The sequence below is a fragment of the Adiantum capillus-veneris genome, chromosome 3, assembly GCF_014529385.1.
Source record: "Adiantum capillus-veneris isolate H3 chromosome 3, ASM1452938v2, whole genome shotgun sequence".
In the NCBI taxonomy this organism is placed as follows: Eukaryota; Viridiplantae; Streptophyta; class Polypodiopsida; order Polypodiales; family Pteridaceae; genus Adiantum; species Adiantum capillus-veneris.
The window spans coordinates 140,774,478-140,796,339 of NC_140933.1; the positions used below are offsets into that span (position 1 = coordinate 140,774,478).

The following is a 21,862-nucleotide window of genomic DNA, read 5'->3' on the forward strand; positions in this document are numbered from 1 at the left end:
TCCTAATTATTTACTCCAATTATATTTTTGCAAATTTTTGTCCCAACATTGTCACGGATCTATTAAGCACTTGAGCTTAAGGTCCCTAGCCAAGTTTGAACAAATTTGGGCAAGTTTTGGCCAAATGGCCACCAGTTTTCTGTCCGCAGACTAAGTTTGCAAATTTGGTCACAATTTCCAATCCAATGATCCAAATCTTACCAAATTTGGTTTGTGGGCTTATTACAACATGATAAAGCTAGTGGTATGCCAGCTTGGTCAAAAAAGTTGAAAAATGGTACAAATGTAAATAATCATGATTATTTACTTTTGGTAACTTTTTACACTTTTTTGGTCAACTAAGCATGTACATGTGTTTATCACATCAACATAATCCTATAAATAAAATTTCATCAAGTTTGTCTTAAATGTTTTCCCAATTTACACTCAAGATTCAGAAAGTTAGTACAAACTTTAGTTTTTATCCAGTTTTTTGCCAGTTTGGTGATCCAAATCTTTTGTGCCTTCACAAAAGTTGTTTGTACACATGCAATGAGTCAATGGTATGAACCTTGGTCAAATCTAAGCTAAAAATTAATAATCATGATTATTAACTTCAGGCTTGAAATGAAGCATGTTCTGCACTTTTTTCAAGGACAATCCTTTTATGAGTTATTTTAAGCTTATGAATCAAGTCAAAACTTAATTTGGCCTACTCTCCAGCCAGATTGAGTGGTCTGGAGTCTTTTCATACTATTTCTAGTCGTAGACCTGAAATTCTGCAACTTCCAATAACAACTCACAATGATTCTTTCAGAGAGCGCAATGTTTTGAAATCCACCTCGGATCCTACTTACCCTACTCCTAGATTCTCATGCAAAGGGGTTGAGTATCTGTTTTCTTGTCTTTTATGGTTTTCTGAGCATTGATCTTAAGACTTGTCTCGTCTATCAATCATCCTCAAAATCCTACTCTAACCCTACAATCCTACAGTCCTAAAGGCACTCGACAAGTATGATTACTTCCAAGCTACCTCTACACAGCAAAAGACGACAATCTTAGGCTATGTAGTTTCTAAAAGAAAGTTTTGAACTATAAGTGATCCTAGAGGAAGTTACGCTCGTGTTTTTCCCTAGTTAAGGTCTCTTCGATCCTCGACAGCGGCGCCAAATGTGGGACGCGTGTCTAACCTCACTATCCTATCTTATTTCAGTATTGGCGAGAACCACGATTAAATTGACAATCAATGGGAAGAAGCTGGCACGACTAGTGCATAGAGGCTACAAGATGGTGCCAATCTCTTTGAAGACAACAAACAACTCCATCAAACTCAAGCTACACTCAAGTGACAGAAAAAACTAAAAGCCAATCGCTCATCGGCAAACAAATCACATTTGTTGCAACATCAAATGACATACAAACGTAACAAAATTATAGGACATGATTATAAGACCTAAGCACACATGCTTATGGTCTCAAATTGCACTTTAGGTCAAGTGCCAAAATCGTGCTTATTAACAACAATGGATTTTTGACGTAGTTGTTTTCGACCCAGAATGCATCTAAATGCTTAACAGTGATGCCCCAATACCCCGCCTATGCTTAGTTTTTTATTTGAAAGTGTAAACTCCTAGTTATGATAAAATTAGGCCACGGGTCGATGACGCCAAAAGCTACGAATTACTGTGATGTGCTTACATCAATGCATAAAGCTCTTACATGTAGTTGCAATGCAGCAAACATGACTACAATGTGACAACCAAGGAGGGAGTAGGAAGCGTGAGAAGGAGAGAGGTAAGCGTCGTTAGCTCACACTGTGTATTTCATTATCCAAAACTTAATGATAAGTTACAAAAATTGGATTTTATACCTTAGCCAAGGTTTTTTGGTGGTCAAAACTAATGATCTGGGAGTTCTACCAAAGATGGGTAATGACAGGTTGATACAATCTGGAAGCTTGTAGCCCCGGCTCATCAATTACGGTAATTCAGTTAGTATCCATGTACCTTTAGAGATAAGAGAATCGTACTCTGCTTCCATAGCCTCTTGCCATTGATCCTTTTGTGGTGAAGAGATAGCTCCATCATAAGTAACGGGATCTTCAGAAGTAGAAAAAGCATTATCCGCAATATCGTCATCATAAACATGACATGAGCCATGTTCAAATCAATAGGCAGATCAACAAAAATATCAATATCATCATTGGAAACATTCGGAATGGATGGTTGTGAAGAGGAAAGTTGCTCTATAGGAAGACTTTCATCTTCTGAAAGAAATGGAAAAGCCTGAAGCAATGATTTAGTATCATCAGAATCATCATGGACCATGAGCCTCCCATAAGCTGTTCATTAAAAGTAGCATCACGATTCACAATTACTTTATTGGAGGAAGGGTCATAGAATTTGTAGCCTTTGAAAGTGTCAGAATATCCAATAAAAATCACTTTAAGACCAGGAGCATCAAGCTTTGTTCGTGTTTCTTTGGGAACATGAATATAAGCAATACATCCAAAGGTTCGAAAATGAGATACAGAAGGAATGTCACCTGTCCATGATGTGATGGGTATCTTACCAGAGGGTGCAGTAGTAGGAAGATGATTCTGAATAAATACTGCTGTCAAAGTAGCTTCAGCCCAGAAAACACGAGATAAGCCAGAATGAATCAGCATACATCTTACAGCATTGAGAATAGTGCGATTCTTTCGTTCAGCAACACCGTTCTATTGAGGCGAATATGGAATAGTATGTTCATGATGAATTCCACTGTCAGCACAGTAACTCACAAACTCTCGAGAAACATATTCGCCTCCATTGTCACTACGAAGCTTCTTAAGGCGACTATCAGCTTGAAGTTCCGCAGCCTTGTGGAATTGTTTGAAAACAGATAAGGCTTCAGATTTTTGTCTCAGTAGAAATACAGTCGTATACCTTGAGAAATCATCAATGAAAGTAATGAAGTAGCGATATTGTGATCTCGAAGAAGGTAGAGGTCCACATATATCAGTATGAACAAAATCCAATATGTCATGAGAATGAGTTGTATTTGAAAGAGGAAAGGGTTTACGATTGTGTTTCCCAAGAGCACAAAATTCACAAATTCCCATATGGGGATGGGCTTTAAGATCCATGCCATGAACAAGATCACAACGTTGAAGATCAAGGAGTTTTGAGAAATCAGCATGAACAAAACGGTGATGCCATACTTTGCAATCATGATCACCTGGAGTAGTAACAACATTTGCTACAGCATCGTTGAGAGAGAGTTCAAACAAGTTACCGTTTCGAGGAGCAATGGCTATAGTTTCCCCATCTTTCTCAATTCGGCATTTGGTATGATCAAATCCAACAAGCAAACCAAGATCAACAACTCTAGCAACTGAAAGAAGATTATGTTGAAGATCTGGTATATGTAATACTCCTCGCAAAATTCGAGTGGAAGAAGATAAGGTGCCAAGATATAAGTCTCCAATACCCTTTACTTGACAAGTAGTATCATCAGCAAGATAAACAACACGTTGAACTGGCTGTGGATGAAAGTTATGAAGCCACTTAGACTGATATGGTAGAAAATAAAATTTACAGCAGTGCTTCCCATCTAATACTATTGCAAATCAATGTGCTTCGTCGTTGCCCGTTGCTACATGCTATAGACTAGCGCATTGTTTTTGTTGTTGTTGAGAGAATCTTTGACTTAGGAAAAAAAGGAATAATTTTAATTTTTTGAAGCCAAAAAAATATCTACAAATAAAACATTCCCACTTCAAGAGAACGAAATCTTATGTTGCTGACAAGACACCATGAGCCAGCCGATTGATCAAGATCTAAAAGAAGCAAAGCAAGCCATACGCAACTCTCTCTCTCCTTCCTATTTTTGTTTTGGTGCACCAAACAAAGTAGGGGGTACCAAATGACACAAAATGCAAAAATGAAGGAATTAACAGGAGATAGGGTCATTGCATAACAACGCGATGGGGCAAGGATAGGTGTCGGTGGTAGGTTCAAGGCATGCGGCTAAAATAGTGGTGATGAGTGATGGCCACTGAGAGCTGCAGCACGACACCCGACAAGGGGGAGGGCACTTTGTGCTGTGTTTGAGGAGACATGGAGTTTTCTTAATTTTGGACAGCCTCGAGTGACGAACTCCACATCATTGCAAACACGATGACAAATAGGAAGAAGCTCCAAAACATCAATCTGCAAGCCTCCTCTTGTCCACAATTTTGTAGAGGCAAACCTACAAAGACACAAACTCTAAATATAGCTGTTAAAAACAATAAACACGCTCACATGAAAATATGGTTAGAACTGAATCTCTCTTGGTATGTTGGCCAGCACCGCTGCATGAAAAAACCGTGCAAACAAACCAAGAGAGGTCCCTCCTATGCAGCACCTTGAGTAGGACTTCAAAGACATGATGTTATGACTTTCTTGATTTGTTGGACTGTCAAGATGGCGCGGCATGGCCTATAAAGCAAGGAAGGTGTTCAATTCCCACAAAGAGCCCACGCTTGTGATCATCAAGCATGGAGCCCACTGATCTAATTTGCTCGAGTCATCCAAATATGAGCCCAAAACGAGGAGCAACATCTAGAGTTAGCTTCTACAGCTCCTCAGATGTAAGAACTTCCCCAATCCTTGCCTTTACTACTACTAGCCCCTACTTGCTCATCTTTATTTGTATTACATGGAATCTGTACAGATACGTTCTCGCCCTAAGCTCCCAGCATTGCAAGGACCAAGAAAAAGTGCCAATAGAAAGCCGGTTTTGAACCATGGCACTCGCCTTCACATCTCAGGTCATCTCTGCTAACCACCCTGCCTGGTTCATGTGCCCGTCTATAGCGTAGCCCCTCTAATATTAAAATAAAACCCTCCCCTAACCCCTCGTCTAGTCATGTGGCGGCATGGCTCCCCCTTAGGGCTTCGTGTCGATGTCGATGAACATGAGCATATGTTGTGCACGACACCTCATCCCTCCTTCTAGTCGTCCTCTTTCCGCTCGTGCACTGCTTCCCTGCCGCATGCAACAATATCTGGCAGCCTTTTTATTTTACATATTTGTTTTCTAGAGGAGATCCTTGCCTCTCTCGTGAGTCGCCATGTGCCTGCGAGCTCGCCCTGCGACACCCCTTCTCTTCTTTTTTTGTTTTCCAAAGGCCATCTTTGCCGATTCTTTTTATTTTTTGATTTAATATGATTTGATACCCCTAGAGTACTAACTAGTATGTTACTGATGCAAGTATGCCAACATGGGTATAGTTAAAAAAAGACTCCCATAATTGTAGGGTGCAAGTGCAACTTCTAAACCATTGCTTTGATGGAGCTTCTAAAGGCTTCCTTGGCTTTGAAAGGGGAGAAATGCATCAAGTAAGCTAATCGAGATGCTCTCAGATTGCTCGTTTTACTTGTGGAGTTTTCAAAGCATAATTCACACCTACTCGACATACTGGTTACTTCGTTAATATCTTCAATTCTACTTAGATTCCATGCGGATCTCATCGTCAGTGACCCTTCTAAAGACCAGACCCTGTAAACGGACAACTGAAGGAGTCGAACGCAAGTCCCTGAGCAAAGAAAACGTTCAAGCTTTTAGCCTAACTAGCTGAACCACCACATCGAGCTACAACTTGAGCGATTCGTCAAGTTCAAAAAAAACAAACGCCCCTGCCTTGCCGACCTGGTGAACTGCTCGTTCTCTACCCCCGTCATCCCTTGTGAACCCTGCACGCTTCAAGCCTAACTGCCTGCGCTTTATCTCCTTTTTGCCTCGGCATGCTCACCAAAGTGACATCTGTTGAGATTCTAAACTTCTATGATTTTTTAAAAATGTAGGGACAATATATTGGGTCTACTTTTGTAGAAAGCAATTAATTTCTACACGAGATTCCGAAGAAAAAGGCCGCAAGCTAATGCCGTCTTCCATCTTCTGTCCCCGCTCCGCAGGATCCCCGCTTTTGTCCCCGTTCCGCAGGATCCCTCCATGGAGAGCAGAGACCCCTCCCCTTCCATCCTATGTGCCCCATGGCCTCCAATTGTCACAGAACTATACTATCATAGAACTATCACACGCAAAACCTCCAGATCGAAATTATAGAGTGAGGGAAGCAAGCATAGACCGTCCGAAAACATCCTTCTATCTCCCCCTCACTGCAGCAGATGACATCTTCCTTTACGCCTCTGGAATCTCCGTGCAGCACCCTGTTTGAGTGTTCCTCCGTCTCTGCACTCTCAGTCGAACTGCCTTCTCCCTCGCGCATGTCCTACAGCTAATACACCCCTATGGATGCCTTCCTGTGCAAAGACAGCACCTCCTGTGCCGATCTATGTCCATTGCACTGCCTCTTGCGTATTGTGCAGGGTAGAGAGAGAGAGAGAGAGAGAGAGAGAGAGAGAGGAGGGATATTAAAATCCCTTTCATTAATTTAAAAGCATTGCACAATTTGCTATGCCACCTGCCATGCTGGCGGCCAGCTGCCTAGGCTGCTGTCACATCCTTGCCCCTAGGGGCATGGCTCTGGCTGCCATGCACCCTTCACTTGCCAATATCTTCTGAGATTTCTGCTAATAAACTCATTGCAGAAGCTGACACCTACTAGCGCTTTTGTTAATGGATTTGCAATTTGCTCCTCCAATATTTTTAATGAAGTCCTTTGCATGGCCGAGGAAAGCCCACCTTGCCTCTCCAATCCAGCGCAGTCACCTACTACTCCTGTATTCGATAGCTCCTCCTTATACCGCGCTCCTCTTGCAACTGGTTACCTGGCCACCCCTTCCCGACCACTTGGAGACTACCCCATGCAACACATGCTTGGCCACTCCTTTACCAGCCCACCATGAATGCCGTTCAGCGCCAATTGCCGACAAAATTCCTGATTCAGCATGTAGCTCTCGTTTATTTCCGATTTATTTTCTTCTGCCTCTGTGTAAAATTTTATGCTCTGCAAGCGATATTCTGGCCCTTGGTCGTGCCAACACCCACTGTGACAAGGCACGGAAGCTAGCTGCTGCGAACTGCATATAAGCCAACTGCATCTCTCTCTCTCTCTCTCTCTCTCTCTCTCTCTCTCACACACACACACACACACACACATACACACACACACACAGCCAGCCGCTCTCTCTCCATGAAGCAAATTACCAGAACTATGGCACCATGCATGCGTATATGAGGAGTCTATGTTGACCCCCGAGCCAAGAGGCGAGAGTTGCAGTTGGTAGGCAAGGGCATAGCTGCATGCCAACAAAACCAAACAACGGCTATGAGCACGTTGTTCGTGTGCGCGCGCGGACGGTTAGTGAGCTCGTGCTATGTAAAACTCTTTATACGAGTAGCTATAGCCCAATTAGGCTTAGCACGTTCAACCGTGACAGCAGGCACTCTAAAGATCTTAGCATAGGTTCACATGGGGCGAGGGAAATGACCTCACCTTGAGCCGGTTGGAAATTCACGATAATCAATTGAGAGGGAAGCAAAAAGGAATTAATTTTCTCTTGGATATCGTAAAAAAATAATATGAATGTGCTAAACCTGTAGTATATTTTCAAAAAAATGGAGTGCTTTTATTAGACACAAAAAAGAAACACATTGGTAGATGAGCACACTGTCCGTCCGCGTGCAAGTGCTCATTTGCCAACATGGCTATTTTTACATCTAGCAAAAGCTTTCTATTTTTTTACATTGTCATCATATCTGTACTATTTTCTTGCAAAATCTGGCAAGAAGAAATTTACATCAATGCATGCACGGAAAAACTGCGTGCTCACTGTCCTAATCTGTTCTTCTAGTGATTGTACAAAATGCTGTACATTTCGTATACACTTGATGATTGTACAAAATGTTTTTTGTTCCTTACACAATTGAGACTATTGACATGGAATCAGAGGTGCCACAAACCATTGGATGCATGAGATACAACATGACGCTCAGGATCATCCCCTGGGGGTTTAGGGTTGTGACTTAGAAATGCCGAGCATCCTACAAAAAATAACGTAGTTGAAAATTATATATAGTTGAAAATCCTACAAGATTACATGCACATGCGTGATAAATGATAAGCTTTGATCCTAGTAAAAAGGTAGGTTAACAACCCTTTTCCCTTATGTATGAGACAGGTTGATATGCTCTTGGTACCTACATGTTTAAGTTGTTGGTTGCATTGGCTTCAATGTAGTAGAAATGTTTGAGATGAAGAGGTCAATCTACAAGCAAGGTTTCTTGTTTACCCCAATTGGTTCAATGACTAATGCTACAAAGGGGAGATTAGTGGACTCCCACTATAGGGGGCAAACAATTTGGAAAGATCAAAACGTTCATATCTTTGAGAGAAACTTTATGCTAGCTTAGTTCAATGATATCGCGCATGAAAGCATTAAGCTTATATATTTAATAGGGTATAGGGACAACTGTACAAGCCAAAGAATGGAAAAATGGTCTGGCTAAATTGGCTACTCGGATGGCTACTTGGGTTGTGCTCTCTAGGGGACAAGGAGATAATTGACCTTTTGTGGAAGCTACTAGATAAGGATTAAGCAAGGTCTTTTGCTATGAATTTTGCACGATCACCTTTTTGTAAATGTTCTCCTTTCATAGCATCTTCGCTAACAATTTTTAGTATGTCATCAAAGAAAAAAAAAACTAGCTACAATAATGGAAAAGACGTTTCATGCCACTCTAGCAGCCAATGGTTTTTATCATCTTTGGGCATGCAACGGAATTGCTATGATTTAACATCATTTCATACATACGAAAAGATATGTTTATCTTGTAAGATGTGAAATAGTACTTTAGTTCAAAAAATTTAAGCTCTAGTTTGTATCCTCTTTATGTATTGTCCTACCTAATAATTATCATATAATTTTATATTTTGCACAATGGGTTATTATGTCTCTCCTAGCCCTCAAACAAGGAATCACAACACACTAGAAAACAAGAAATGTCAAAAAATGCTAGAGTATTTGTTCCTTTTTGCCTCAAGGACGGAAGAGTTTACATATTCATTGTCATTAAGTATCCCCTAAAGATCTACTACCGTATGTCATTTGCATCAAGTAGAAGGGCCCCTCCAAAAGAGAAATCAATTCGTATACAATTAAATAGATGATAATTTGTTGTCATGCCCTTGCCTTTGAAAGTGGAGACATATGTAGAAAAATTGATGTTGGCATCCATCCCATAGTGATTTTATTAGGTGGTAAATCTTGAAAATAGCATGCCATTCTTACACCATTTCTATCTGTTCATGAAATGGGTTTTTGTGGAATTCTCTGGAAATTTCTTACCCCTTCTTTGCAACCTTCACACACTATATCTCCATTTAAGCTATTTTGCTTACTTATAAAAATAATTTATTCCTTTACCAACCAAAAGATTAAATAAATTACTAAAGTTAATCTAAATAAATTAATCATGATGACTCTAACCTTAATGTCTATGTCCCCTTTAAACAAGGAGTGCCTGAGAGTATGGTTGTGTTAGTAGATGAAGGTCAACATCCATGTACTCAATATATAATTCCTCACATTTTTTTACTTTGTAATCAAGGTTACTATCAAATCATGGATTCTTTGAACATTTGTATTCAAATCCCCACTACCAACTTTAGTGCATATTCAAAATATGTAAGTGTAGCATGTGAGTTCACTTTGAAGGGGATTTTAATATATCAAGTAGTTACAAAGTTATATTTACAAGAGGCGTTTAAAAATAGAAAAATTAAATAAAGTTATAGATTTATGAAGAAGAAAAGTCTTTTAGTCAATGTTGAAGTGTGTATGTAGAGGTGTTTTATAAATACCTCTTGAATGCACACACTATAGGTATTTGGGAAAGGTGGACCCCTTGGCTGAAATCTTTTATGTAAATTTTAGACATGTTGCACTTATCATTGGGTTTCCCTTGACTTGAAAATCTATCACATGAAATAAGGGGAGTAGATTGTTTGTTTCCAAGAGTTCAATAAGTCTCCACAATTTGTAAGAGGAAAAAAGTATTTGTTTCTTTAGGCTAGCTATAACATTGAGAGGTGGGATGGGAAAAATTGGAAGCTTATATGAAAATTGGAAGGTTGAACGCGAGTACCTTAAGGTTGATAATAACAAACTAAAAAGTCTCATGACATTGAGAAGACAAAAGATTTTGTACAACTACAAGATTTTGCAAAATTCTACCCACAACTTGAAAAGACCATGGCCAAAATATTTTTTCAAAAGCTCTAAATTAGAAGCTCCCAAAAATAAAGCACTCATAAAAATGCAGCAGAAAGTGTCTACACAAAATCTGAAAATTTTCAGTGATCACAATGTACCACATGTTGCATACAATGTGCTAAAAATTTCAACACAATTAACAAGTATCCCCAATGCGTACTTGCATAAACCCACAAAAGGCGCACATAAACCTCAATTTGTGTACATAAAAACAGTCCAATTCTGAATTTTCTACAAATTTACTATTTTGGCGCATCAATTTGCATCAAATGGACCTATTGTGAGTGGGAAAAGCAAGGGGCATTTACGAGAATCGATTTAGAACACCTGCGTTTTGCTATTTTGACCTGTAATTTTTTGGTTTTTACTTGTTTTGACCTAATTTCAGTTTGTTTTAGGCTGTTTTGGAAACCCTAATCACCCTAGGTGACACCGGAAGCAAGGGGCTTTGCGATGAAAGCGAAAATTTGACGTGAGAGAAGCCTTTCGCCTGCTGTCCAGCCTCCCGCGCAAAGCTTCTGAAACCCTTATCTAGCTCTGATACCAGTTGATGAGCGTGCGGCGGTGTATGCAAGTGATAGAGCACGGGAAGATGTACAGTGTGTGTGCAGAGAGGGGTGGCGAAAGCCAGTAGGAGAGGAAGTGCTAGCAGAACGAAGAGGGAGAGAGAGAGAGCTCACGTTTTTGGGGAAAACTCAATAAGTGAGTTTTGGGTTTTCCCACTTTTATTATAAGTGACCCTGAAAAAATGTGTCTAGGTTCAATATGAACTGGACAAAGTATAAAAATGTACAAAAAGGGGTTATTTAGGCCTTTAACCCAACATTATCTTCTCTAATGACAAACCACCTTCGGCAACCTTTTGTAAAAAACCCTCTCTTGTCTCTTAAATAAGCTAGCTACGACTAGCATACCTTGTGAAAACCCCATTCCTCTACCTCTTTTCTCCTCCATCTCTCTCTTCTTACTATTTTCTCTCTGTGGACCTCTATCACAAGCATCACTACATTAATTATGGCCGACCCACGGTTACATGGTGTAGGTCACGTCCCAATAAAATATAGAAAAATTCCAAACTCTTTTCCTATATAAGGAGGAGTCTCTATCACCAAACCACAACAACGCTCTCACCAAAGCACAAGCTCTAAGTTATTAGAGGTTATGAGCATTTTGAGCCGTAGGCACCATGCCTACACACTTCTAATATAGTTAGAAGTGTTAGTCCATGTAATAGAGCATTGGGAGACACCATCACACCACAATGGTAAGGAGGTTATGCACACACAAACTACTCATCAACACATATCCCACCTCCATCATCATCAATCGCCACGCCTTGGTGCAATTTGAAGTGGAGGATTCGGCAATCAACAAGAGTGAAGGTTATCCTCACCCTACTCCTTGACATCATCTCTACCCATCAATGAGGCATCCATGGTATCCTCCTTCCTCTCTTGCCCCTTTCTATCTGTTATATCTCTCCCCCACATATAATCTACTCTTTTTGTTATCTCATTCTTTCTATAGTGCTAGATTTGTGAGTATGTCACATAGTTGTTCATTTCTTTTTCTTTGTATATAGAGTTGTGCAGGTTCACCTCTTTATGGTTGTTTTGTTCTTTTGATTTTCATGTATTGGTGTGCGGATTTTCCACCTTGCATGTGAATAGTAGTCCACGCAGCTACATTCACAACTCTCACTATCTATCACTTATTTCTCTACCACCTCATACCACAATTCATAACATGTTTAGCTGCGTGACATGGTGCGTGGTGTATTGTATAGTCATTGCATCCTAGCCACGTTTCAAGTTATTGGTGTCCCTATTGTTTGCCTTTCATGATGAGACTGTCATGCGGCGGCTTGTGCGTAAGGCAACAAAATACCGCTTTATCAATGATGACCTCTACTACAAGGGTAAGGATGAAATTCTTAGGCATGTACCTCTCTCTAGAGAGATCACTGAAATCATTTTAAGTTTCCATGATGGTGTTTGTGGAGGACACTTTGCACGACATCCTTAGTGGAAAGATTCTACAATCCGGGTTTGTATGGACTAGTCTACAGAGGGATGGGAACCATTGGTGTAAAGCATGCAAGGAATGTCAGAAAGCAGGGGATAGGAGGCTCACCTATGAGCCACAGAGTCCTATAATCTCTTATGGACCATTCGAGAAATGGGAAATTGATGCTATTGGGCCTTTGCCAAGCTAGGTCCTAATCAGGTAATTTGTATATTATCATGGCTGTAGACTACATGACCAAGTGCGCTGAAGCAGTAGCTACCACCCAGATTATAGCTAAGGAAGTAGCAAAGTTTGTATTCAAAAATATTTGATGCGGTTTTGGAGCTCCTCTTGAGATAGTTTTTGATAGGGAATCAGGCTTTAGAGGAGACCTAGTAGGAGAGCTTATGGAAAAGTTGGGCATTTCACGATGACACTCAACTCCCTACTACCCACAATGCAACGGTTTGGTGGAAAAGGTAAATAGTATGATTTGCAAGATCATCACTAAATATATACACAATCACAAAAGTGATTGGGATAAGCACTTTATGGATGTACTTTGGCTTATCGCACTTCATTTTGCACATCCCTTGGATTCACTCCATATCAGTTGGTGTATGGAGTGAATCCATACACCAACTGATATGGAAAAGGTAAATAGTATGATTTGCAAGATCATCACTGAATATATACACAATCACAAAAGTGATTGGGATTAGCACCTTATGGATGTACTTTGGCTTATCGCACTTCATTTTGCACATCCCTTGGATTCACTCCATATCAGTTGGTGTATGGTAAGGAGGCCATTTACCTTCAATTGGCTAGTCTTAGAGTGCTAGCTAGGCACATGGAACACCCTAATATTCATCTCCACAACCACATTCTGTATCTAGAGAACCCAGGGAGGTCACCTAATAAAAATGTAACCTATCACATGAGTTCAACTGAAGGGTATTTAAAGTTCTTGAAACTTACAGAAATATATATACATAAGGGTATTATTTTTTCAAATTTGAAAAAAAATTATAGATTTTAAAAGAAAATGGTACATCATATTCCTTAAAAAATTCATAATAAGGGGTTTTACAAACATGTCTTGAACGCACGTGATGTGGTAGTTTTACACATAGTGACCCCCCCGAGCTAGAGAAGCTCCAACTAGATAGAGAAGAGGCTATCAACTACTATGCAACTCAAGCAGAGAAACGACGCCTCACCTTCAACAAAGGGCTGAAGGAGAAAGTTCTCAAGCAAGGTATGTTGGTTCTAAGGTATGATAACAGGTTTGACACTAGAAAGGATAAAAAGTTTTCACCCAGATGGGAGGGGCCATTTGTCATTAGAAAGCACTACAACAATGGCAGTTATCGATTGAGGGATGCAAATGGTAGACTTACACGTGTTAATGGATGGAGAGAGAAGAAGTACTTTTTAAGGTTTGATCAAGCACCTATGATGGATATATCTGAGAAGGGAGACTCTTCCACTTCAAATGAAGAAAAATCAAGCATGGAGCTAGAGGCATAAATGTCTCTAGCTTAAAGGGGAGGGTTAATGAGGGTGGCCTTTTGAAATCAATCCATCGCTCTCTATGGAAACCTCCCTTCTCAAAAAAGAAATCTCAAGCGCAGGGCATGTGAACGACCACTTGAGAATAAAGATAAACAAAATCTCCAGTAAAAGCTTTCATTGAAGCAAAAAATCTTGCATGGTAAGGAGCCTTTGTCCTCAAGTACCGACACAGTCATTGGTAATCATTTTTCTCCCTCTTTTATTTTCTCCTCAAAGGGCTCCACTTTCAAACTAATTGATCACTATATTAGTAAAATAAGAGGGCACTCAATGCATGGTTTTTGTACAACCATGGCCACCACCTTTTTACAAAATCAAATAAAGGGGGCATCCTTCTCATTATCACCTCTTTCCACCTTGTCCTCTTCCATCCATGGAGCCCTCCCTCTCCTTGTCTTCTCTCTCCCTCTCACTCTCTCTCTTGGCTGTAATTTTCACTTTTTGTCCCTTTTCTCTTTCTCTCTCTCTGACCAACAAATAAACCTTATCTCCCTCCACACACACACATGTACACACACACACACACACACACACAAAGTTGAAAATAGCCAAGTTTCAGCACACATAGAGTACATGCACACACACACACACTCTTCTCTCTCACTATCATGTCTTTCTCAAGCTCTCCATAGCTGAAAATTGTTGTTTTTTCAGCCAATACACATACATACACATACACATTCACACAGACACATACACATTCACACACATACACATACACATACACATTCACAGATACACACACACATTCACACACACACACACACACACACACACACAACCTACTCCTCAACATACATCCAACTCCCATAATCACCACCAAACACTCTCACAAATCATCCCATAAGCTCAAAATAGTCAAATTACAGCCACCATCATTCACACACATGTAATTTCTCTTGTATATACACGCTTTGCACCAATGGCTTCAATGAGGGGATGACCACTCTAACAACCGCAAAGGCATTGATCTACAACCACTACAAATGACACGATGCAAGGGAGGCTTGCTCGAGGAAAGCATCAAGTTATGGAAGCGCCAATTAGGTGGTCTATGCCTATGTTTATCGATTTCAAACGGCAACATCAACCTCCTAATCATCTTTTACTCTACCTACCCCCCTCATAATGTCTCTTTTGTGTATTAACACAAGATCATTGTATATATTTTATTCTAGATTTGAAATCTAGGGCATGAGTGAGAGAAACAAAGCCACATTAAATGAAGTCTGACATATCCAACTCTCATAATCACCATCCAACTCCTCAGCACATATCCAACTCTCATAATCACCACCAAACACTCTCACAAATCAGCCCATAAGCTCAAAATAGTCAAATTACAACCACCATCATTCACACACATGCACATTCTCTTGTATATACGCGCTTTGCACCAATGGCTTCTATGAGGGACGACCACTGTAACAACCGCAAAGGCACTGAACTACAACCACTACAAACGACAAGATGCAAGGAAGGCTTGCTTGAGCAAAGCATCAAGTTATGGAAGCACCAATTAGGTGGACTATGCCTATGTTTATCAATTTCAAACGGCAACATCAACCTCCCAATCATCTTTTACTCTACCTACCTCCCTCATAATGTGTCTTTTGTGTATTAACACAAGATCATTGTATAGATTTTATTATAGATTTGAAATCTAGGGCATGAGTGAGAGAAACAATGCTACATTAAATGAAGTCTCGGCAAAAGTTAGAGCCACTACCGCTATAGGTGGCGAATTTATCTTCTCCAACCACAAACCACCTTCAGCAACCTCTTGTAAAAAAACCCTCTCTCATCTCTCAAATAAGATAGCTACGACTAGCATACCTTGTAAAAACCCCATTCCTCTACTTCTTTTCCCCTCCATCTCTCTCTTTCTCTACTATTTTCTCTCTATGGACCTCTATCACAAGAATCATTGCATCAAACATGGGCCATGGCCGACCCATGCTTACATGGTGTAGCTCACGTTGATAGGAGTCCTTTGGTTTGAAGTTTTTTGGCTCATGTATATATGGTGTGCTCGCTTTTTCCACTTTTGAGTGTGATATGGTTGCTTGTAAATTGCTAGACAAGGCCAAGTTTTGGATGTGTGCTTTTTGGATATGGTCTACAACTTGCCATTTGACCAAGCTCGTAAAGGACTGATGCACTTTAAGATTGGCAAGGGTCTTTAGTCTCTATTGAAGGTTTCTATGGGAGATGTCAATTTCGATGCTAATATCCACTATTTATGCCCGACCATCTTGCAGAGGTGATTGAGAGTGGAGCGTCATCTGGACTGTGATGGATGAGGCTACATAAGAAGGCTTCATAGCCATTGGGCATTGCTTGGGGTGGAGCCAGTAAAGTGAATATGATAGCTTGTCAAGTTAAGAGTTAAGATGGCGAGAGCCAAGCTCGATGTGGCCAGGATGAGGAGCTTAGGCACCGGATCAAATGATAGCAATGCTTGGGTGGGAATTAGTTCTTGCTCAAAGAAATCAGTGAGTTATAAATAGGAAGTGTTAAAACGCCAGAAAAAAAATGTCTAGAATGATTGGGAGCATGGGCCTGCACGTGCAGAAGCGGCCAAGGAGAAAGGGGGAGAGAGAGAGCATACAAAGCATGGGCAAGGACTTAGGAGATAGAAAAAACCTGGAATCGGTACACTACAAAGGGGAGTTGATTGAAGAGGGAGGAGGGTGTGCACTCAGAGGGGTCATGATGCTCAGCACATAAAGAGGGAGCTTCAACCAGGGGGAGGGTGACCAACTGAGAAAGTAGTGCTCAGAAAAAGCTTTGAGATTGTAGGCAACCCACCTCGGATGATCAACTAAAGGAGTGGAAATTACTTCAAGAGAGACTGCGGGCCCTACATATAGGGCCACCCGTGGGCAGGTCTTGAAGGGGAGTGAAAGCCAAGCAGAGAAGGGGTTCCAAGGGCTGGTGCTACCAAGAAATTAGACAAGGCTTTGACGGAGAGCGTTAAGGGTTGGGAGCCCTCCATATGTAGGGAATGTCAACTTTGAGCATGGGTACATTTTTGTAAATGGAGAGTAATGAGAGCACAGATTCAAAGGGTGGGTGCTAATTTCTTGTACTTGTAAGAAGGTCTAGCAAGCTGGAAAGCCAAGAAGCAAAAGAACTCGCCGTGAGCAAGAAGGAAAGCTAGCACCAGGAGCTGGATGATCCATAGAGAGAGGGTGGAAAAAGCCGGGAGTAGCTCAGAGAGAAGGGAGCGGGTTGGGGCTTGCATGCTGCTCACAGAAGTCAAACCAGAGAGCTAAAGGGAGAGCTCCAGAGCGAGATAGATATCTTTTTTTGGTGTATTATTCGAGCACTTGCAGGGTTGTTTTCCTATACACCTCTCGCCTTGTCATAGAAATATTTGCAATGTACACATTGTCTATTGTATTCTCTTGCCCGTAAGGGTTGAATTTAATTACCCATTGAAGAGCCTTGTGTTGTTGGTGTATGAAAGAGACTATAGAGATGAAAGGTTCATTATTTGTTTTGGTCAACCACAAGTGAGTACATAATTGTTTTGTGGTTTAGTGGAGCACCTAGGCTTGGGTTGACAGCATGATATGGTCTTCACAGTGGTAGTTGCACGGTTCAAGCAGATAGATTTATGATCCCCGACTGGAAGAGAGGCCAAGCTATAGAGGTGTTTTTCTCTCGCTTTCTTCTGTCATGTTTTTGGTGCCCACCACTGAGGATCGAACTCTAGATCTTTAGTTTACAATGGTCTTATGCTAGAGGTGATCCAATATGGACATGGCTACAAGCAGGTTCTTCACAGGTGCCCAACATGAGGATATTGTGGAATGATTTTGCCTTGTGGAGTACGCGTTTTCTCAATTGGAACTTTATGATGACGAGTATGTATGGCAATGCTTCTTTGTGATGCATGCTACCTTTATTCTATGCTGTCCGAGGATGAACAGTGGAGTTGGCAAATCATGAAAAGGGCTCTTTTTCTAGCTTTTTTTGATCCTCCAGAGTTGTTTTGTACCATTGAGAATGAGAGTTGTTTTGTACCATTGACAAAGCATGAAAAGGGATCTTTTTCTAGCTTTTTATGATCCTCCATAGTTGTTTTGTACCATTGAGAATGGTTCTCAACTCATCGAGTCGTGGAGAGAACTTCAGACACAGCACTGGGAGAGCTTGGAGACCTCGGCATCTCAGGTATGCTTGCCCCATGATGGGTTTGGTTTTGATATGCATAGTGAAATGGTTACAGCTGATGAGGAGGGTTATGAGAGCGACAAAGAAACATATTCATGTAGTGATGGTGGGAGAGAGATCTAATGATAATTTAATGTCTTTTATCCTTGTCGAGCTTAAAGACAAGGAGGCAATTCATCACAATTTGGAAGCCTTGGAAGTCAAAGCCAGATTTGGAGAGAGTGATAGTGAGACAGAGAGCACTTGTGACCTATCATCAAGTGGAATTGATATGGAGGTTATGCATGAAGAGGCAAATGGTTTAATTGTCTCAAAAAGTATGTATGAAATTGTGTATGAGGATGCTTTGAATTTTAACTCACGTCAACAGTGAGGGCAATGCCTTGTCTCCCATGAGATGTATGTGCAACCAGTGGTAGAGAAGAATGAGAGTGCTTCAGCTGACGAGGATATGAGCTTTTGTGATGATGAGAGTGTATATGAAGTGGTATAGGTTGAGCGTTTGTATGATGGTTTTGTTGATGATATCGGTTTTTTTGATAGCCTCATGCCTGAAGCAGGTGATGGTGTATCCCTCTCTTCTTCCTTTGATACTGGCATGCCAAAAGATGTAACTAGTGAGTTTTTTTATTGTATTCTTGATGAAGAAATGCATCTTGAGAAAATTATGGGTGCTTCATGGAAAAATGATGCTTGTGCAGATGTCTCCAATGTGTTTAGGGGCTTGGTATGCCTCTTTGCAGGGATGTATGCTTTTCAATGCCTTTTGAGGGCTACTTTTGTTACTCATGGTGATGCTACTAATGTTACCAAGGCTTCCAAGTGCCATATGCTTTATGTTGGACCGAATGTAGGTTGTTGTGTAGGGGATAAAAAAGAAGAAAATTTTATGATGCACAGGCAGGTCTATGGAAAAGTAATTGATGTTTTTAGTGTGCAAGGTTGGTATATGGCATCTTTACCGGGTTTCCTTGGGAGCCAAGTGGAAGTTTGATTTAGCTTTTGATGCATGGAATACCAAGCTATTTTGTGTGGATCCAGGTGGAGTAAGCATCTACTAGTGTTTCTGATGAGCAGGAATGCTCTAAAAGGCTAGGGGGGTTGGCAAACTATGATAGGAGTTTTTTGATTTGAAGTTTGCCGGCTCATGTATATATGGTGTGCTCGCTTTTTCCACTTTTAAGTGTGATATGGTTTCTTGTACATTGTTAGACAATGCCAATTTTTGGATGTGTGCTTTTGGCTATGGTCTATAGCTTGCCATTTGACCAAGTTCATAAAGGATTGATGCACTTTAACATTGGAAAGCGTCTTTACACTACAAGAGGCTATTCATATTAGCGACGCTCACACAGCGACGCTCAAAAAAAAAATTCCCGGCGTCGCTATGAGCGTCGCAAATTTCATTCTAAATTTGCGACGCTCATAGCGACGCCGGCTGGGCTAAAAAAAAAACCGAGCGCGCCCAGAAACTTAGGTTATATGTAGACTTACATTAAATTAGATTTAGGTTTATTTTTAACTAGATTTACATTTATTTACGCTAGATTTAGATTTACGTTATATTAGATTAGATTTAGGTTTCCATAGACTGCGATGCCTGCATGAAGCGGGTGAAGAAAGCCCTCAATGGAATATAGGGTATTGCTGCCTTCACTCATGGTGGGCTCCGTTGATCCAAAAGTACTGGTGAAATGTCTTCAGAAGATAGGGAAGAAGGTGGATCTTCAGGGCGGTAAGAGTCACTACATCCCCGACACAATGACCATCTAGACAACCTCTAGTCATTCAACAGCAACTTCAAAGTTAGTAACAAGAGCAAGAACGGTCTAAAGGGCCAATTGCTATCGTCAGATGTGGATGGAGATGAGGAAGCGTCACCGCCGGAAGTTAACTCTCACATCTTTAGTGATGAGAATGCCAACTCTTGCCGAGTTATGTGAAAAATTATGTGTTAAATCAGTTTTAAGGTTCTTATAATCCCTATTAGTTTAGTTCTTTGTTTTTAATATAACATAATTTACGTTCGATTTAGATTTATGTTATATTAGATTAGACTTAGGTTTATTTAGGTTTACCCCCACACACACACACACACACAAGAAGAAGAGAGTTTTAATGTCGTAGGAAACTATCCCAAAAGACGTTAAAGATTAGGTTAGATGTAGACTTACGTTAAATTAGATTTAGGTTTATTTTTAGTTAGATTTACGTTTATTTAGATTTACGCTTATTTACGTTAGATCGAGTCCACGCAAGAATTACTTACGGTTTAGGGTTTAGAGTTAGACGAACAGTGAAAAGATCTACTGTGAAAAGATGTTAAGATGCTGTGAAGTGCTACAGCTAGAGAAGAGGCAAAGGGGTTTTGTCCACTACATGCAGTATCATGTAGACGTGGGTGTGTAGATTTCTTGTACCCACAAATATAGGTATTGACCAATAAAGACGAGATTATAACCCGGTGGTTCTGATCTCCGTGCACCTCTAGACCGAGGTGTGCGGGGATTGGACATGACTAGAGAATGTGAGGTAAAGAGAGAGAGAGAGAGAGAGAGAGAGAGAGATAAGACGAAGAATGCCAATAGAATATTAAATCTGTTGTCCAGGTTATAAGTTTTTTATCCTCATTATGAGTAGCGACGAGGATGTGGGACCATCCAACCGAAACACCTATCTCTCAACGAGGGTCTTATGTCCTTGTAATCAATGCAAGCATGCTGTGCGACGGACAAGACGTGTTTCTTTGCAGCACGTTTGCGAATTTGGCGAGTTCGATCCATCTATTATAGATCGAGTTGTTGCCAATTATAACTCGTCGAACTCTGACGCTGGCCAACAAGCAGCAATCTTGCAACCCAATAGACGTGTTCGCAGGCGCTTTGGTCAAGCAGCATATGTGAGGCCACAAGATGTAGCCTCTGACAGCTCGGGGATGATCATGCAGAGCACATTCCCAACGAGGCAATGTTTGAGCCTGAGATTGATGAAATGATCGAGACGATCATGGATTCAGAAAGGCTTATCTATGATGATATGAAAAGTGAAGCCGATACGCCATTGTATAATGGAGCACGTATGTCTAGATTGAAAGCACTCCTGGTTCTTCTCAACATGCAGGCAAAGTTTGGATGGAGTGACACTAGCGTCACAGCGCTTTTCAGGTGATCTATTACAATTAGTTTACTTTAATAAAACTCTAAATGTATAATGATCTGATAGATTTTTACACGACTGTATCATATTTTTATGTTGTGTAGATTGCTGAAAGAGCACATACTACCAGCTGACAATGTGATGCCAGATTCCCGAGATGAAGCAAGAAAGATTTTGCGAAACTTGGGGATGGATTACAATTCTATCCACGCTTGTCCTAATGACTGCATTCTTTTCAGAGGGGAATACATAGACATGGAGAAGTGTCCGAAATGTGATTCCGAAAGATATCGAGTAGATCTCCACGGGACAAAATTCCACAAAAGGTTTTGCGACATTTCCCTCTGCTTCCTCGCATCAAGCATTTCTTCGAATGTAAGTCCATGGCCGCCCTAGCATCATGGCATGAGGAGAATAAATCTTCGGATGGTGTGCTACAAATTCCTGCAGATTGCGTAGCGTGGAAACATATGGATGGAACATGGTCGCATTTTGCCAGGGAAGCTCGAAATTTGCGCTTAGGCCTGGCTATGGATGGCGTAAATCCATTTGGTCAAAGATCAACATCTTACAGTGTATGGCCCGTTGTCATCGTCAACTACAACATTCCCCCGTGGTTGACTACGAAGAAGGGGCACCTATGGCTAAGCTTGATTGTGCCAGGGCGATATAAAGTGGGGAATATGGATGTGTATCTTCGTCCACTATTGGAAGAGCTACAACAATTGTGGATTGGCATAGAGGTGGTGGATATG

General features: G+C 40.8%; 1 pseudogene; it reads left to right on the forward strand.

Moving 5' to 3' along the window:
• The window catches only part of LOC147461815 (uncharacterized), a 32,743-nt pseudogene extending 14,178 nt beyond the window's left edge, over positions 1 to 18,565 (forward strand).
• The last annotated feature ends 3,297 nt before the right edge of the window (positions 18,566 to 21,862 follow it).